We start from the raw sequence: 4,140 nt of genomic DNA, 5'->3' as shown, positions 1-4,140 counted from the left end.
GAGAATATGCGGTTGCGACGGCCTGGCATCTATTTCAGAAGATCTAGGAAAATTGATTTCTCTTACTCTTTTGGAAATTACAAATTGCAGAAGTTTGAGTAATTTCCAAAAGAAATATTAGGGAGGCTCACCCAATTGAAGAGATTAGAAATTGGTGATTTTTCAAAGAATTTGGATGATTTTTCATATCTAAATTCAATCCAATACCTCTTTTCTCTTGAAGAATTATGCATATGGGGGAGGGATGCCATGTCTCTACCAGATCAACTTCATGTCTCACTCTCCTAAAGCATTTGCATCTATTCTACTTTACTAAATCGGAAGCTTTGCCAGAGTGGTTGGGCAACCTTTCTTCTCTTCAATCCCTTTACATTGATCAATGTAAGAATCTGAAGAATCTACCAACAGCAGCAACAATGCAACGCCTCTCAAAATTAACAAATCTAAGAATTGTTCGGTGTTGCCATCTTGAGGAAAGCTGTGCTGAGGGAAGTGGCTCGGACTGGTACAAGATTTCTCATATTCCTAATATCAAAATTGAATATCTCTAATATCAAATTTGGATAACAGGTAAAGTTTGAGTAGAACATAAAGTCATGGCTTCATCTTTTCTGGATATTTCTCATATTTATTTTATTTGCAAACATAATTTCTCCAAAATGAAATTAATTACATTTGCTCAAGCTCTTGCAGAGGAAAAATAATTCATTCCTTTCATATTGGGTTTTTAGTGATATTGTCTCTTTTCCTGCAGCTGTTCATGTCAATGATCGAGTGGAGATTAAAGTTTGTTGCAATAAATGTAACAATGGTTCAGGCCTTCTGCTGTTTTTCAGCTCTTTTATTAAATGTATTGCTTGTATTTCCTTTGGTGATGTATACTGAAGTACTTTTAAGGGTTCTTTTTTTTTTTTTTCTATCTACTGCTTAACTTAGAATGTATATATGTATTTCTTAGTGTACTAAAAGGGTGTAATTGGGGATAGGCCTGTTTTATTACATTTGGTAAAAGTGGTTCATGTCTTGTTCTGATGTTCAGTTTTTTCTTTTTCTTTTTCTTTTCCTTTGTGATGTTTTCAGGTCCTTTGGAATTGGAGGGGTTTCTCTATCTACTGCTTAGGTTAGGATATATATACTTCTTAGTGCAGTAAATGGGTGTAACTGGTCCTTAAGCAGTGGGTTTCTCTATTTATTTTGTATTATTTTTAATGAAAAAAATACAAATTGATGAGTAAGATGTGAGTTTCCTGTCCATCTATCAAACAGATTCTTTTCCTTTTCTTCACTTCCATTTCATACTTCTATGTATTTTATCATGTAAGATGTGATACACAGCATGCCAAAAATAAAAAAGTGATGCAAGAAGATATACGTTTCTGTGCATCTCCCTTTAAAGCCTCTAAAGAACCTGTAACAGGGGATGCACTTTTCTTATTCATCTTCTAATGTTTCAATTGCAAAACAACTATGGTGGGTTCTTTGGATAATATTCTAACTTCAATGAAATGAAGTTGCAAACTCATGCTCACTTCCCTTTGGTGTCACTCCTTGACCTTGAAAGAAAAAAGTGATTGATATAATTCTAGAATAGATTTGGTGTATATGTCACAACTAATAGGAGAGTGATACGAATATATGAATATTTTACATTTTAATATTGGATGATTAATACATACTTTATTGTTTAAAACTAATAAAAATATATCAATTATCTATCGGTTTGGTGTATAAATAGAAATATTACACCAAGCCTAGACAAAAAAAAAAAAATATTTTGAAACAGCTAAAAGAATATGTGTAAGTGAGTATTATGCTAAAAGAATTTTGCAATTTAACACAAAAGATGTATGGAGAAGCTTCATCAAGGTATGGGGTATTTTTCTAATCAAGTTATCAACAGTCAGTTAAATGGTATTCTTCTAATTCTCTTCTTGGTAGCAAGTCTCTTCCAACTAATGGAACTCTGCCTCGGAATTGTTCCTGAACCCCAAACAAGCTTGTACCAGTTCCTTGGTTGTCAAACATAATCTTTAAAGGGACCAACATTGTCCTTAAACTGAAATGTTTATGAGAAAAGGACCTAAGCAACTCTTTATAAACGGCATAAATTTGAAAAAGATCATCATGTCTCTAAGCTAAAAATTTGATAAATATTTGATGACACTTTCAAGTCTATAGATCAAAAATTTGTTACAGATATTTGTGTTTTAAACTGAAAATCTATATATATGAAATTATTTTCTCTCTTCTCACAAAAATTCTTTTATAATTGTTAAGTTATTTATTTAAATTGTAGTGATTTTAAGAATTTATATGAGAAAAATTACTAAAAATAATAATTGTATGAGTATTAAAGAAATATATTAACTATTCTAGAATGATATATATTAATTAATATTAAAAATGTTATAATTTTATACTTAACTATGTAATTACTTTAAATTATTTTCCTCACCCTATTATCATAATTCTAAAATCTTTAATCAATTTCTTAGAATTATAAATTTAATTTAATTTTGGTAAAAAAAATATCTCTATAATTATTCTTTCATTTATTTAATTACTTCGAAGTCTTTTTCTTATTTTCTTTCAATATAATTTTTAATATTTTTAATTTAATTTTTATATATTTTTTATTCAATTTCATAAAAGAAAAACTTTAATTTCATATTTTAATATAAATATTTGTATATGTCCCTAAACAACTTATCAATAATAAACCACTACATCCATATTAATGTCTAATTCACATAAATACTTATGACTAATTACATAAATGGATTTCTGAATTTGTTCGATTTCTACAACTGGCCCTCCGAACTCAATTTTGATTCAATTGGATTTCTCCACTTTACGAATTATTATTTTTAACTCATCCACCAATAGTAGTAATAAAAAATTAATATTCTCACTAACGACGTTATTTATAATAGGTAAAATATATAATTAAACTATTGAACTTGTCTTATTTTTGTAATTGGTCCCCTAAACTCAACTTTGATTCAATTATGCATATGAACTTTATGAGTTGTTATATTTAAATCCTTCATAGATGGAAGTTAAGCGCTTTGATTTAACCTATGTGAAAAGTGTGTTTCATTAATTCTAATATATTATTTATTGTATATTAAAATTATTTTATTAAATAAAATAAAAAATATATTTTCCAAAAGACTAAAATAAACTATTGTAATCTTTTAACTTTTCTGTCATCAAGTTCTTCTTTTTTTTTATTCTCACAGCTATGCCCACGCTAGTGATCATAGCAATGAACTATTTAGATATCAAAAAATGATAAGTTTCATTTGAGAAATAAAACTCATTTTTTTACTTTTTATTTTATTTATTTATTTATTTTTGAAATATATTAGTATTTTATTCGAACTTATACGTTTTTTAAATGGCGTAAACCACAAAAGCTAAATGTTTGTGATTGAAGGATTTAAAAGTAACAACCAGTAAAATTGAGAGGTCCAATTGAATTAAAGTTGAGTTCATGTGGCCAATTGCAAAAAATGAGACAAGTTCAAGAGGTCATCTATGTATTTAGTCATTATTTTTTATTTTAAATATATGATTATTTTATTCAAATTTACATGATGGCATAAAGTATACATACATAATGTTTGTGATTGAAGGGTTTAAAACTAATAACCTGTAAAATTGAGAAGTTCAATTGAATTAAAGATGAGATCATGGAACCAATTATAAAAACGAGACAAGTTCAGGAACCTATTTATGTATTTAGCTATATTATATCGTTTAAAATGACTTTCACCCAAAGAACGAGCACTAGATTATTTTATTACTGTAATCAATTTATTAATAACTATTTTTTATTCATATATTCTACTTTTTTCTTCAAATATAATTCAAGTCTAAGTAAGAAAGTTTAAAAAAAATATTTCAAAAATTATATTATAAAATTTATAATTCTCAAATAATGAAATTTTCAATTTGTAAAATAATTTATAATCATTTACTTATTCCCGATTAGAAATTTGATACTTTTGTATATATTTAAAAAAGTTCAATTTTATATTCTTATATAAATTTTTTATATTTATATCTAAATAATTTATTTTTAATAATACCACAAATGTTTATATTAATTTTAATTTATATAAATATTTTATTTAT

Source organism: Ricinus communis, chromosome 9 (genome assembly GCF_019578655.1).
Source record: "Ricinus communis isolate WT05 ecotype wild-type chromosome 9, ASM1957865v1, whole genome shotgun sequence".
In the NCBI taxonomy this organism is placed as follows: domain Eukaryota; kingdom Viridiplantae; phylum Streptophyta; class Magnoliopsida; order Malpighiales; family Euphorbiaceae; genus Ricinus; species Ricinus communis.
Note: the sequence above shows the minus strand (reverse complement) of the source record.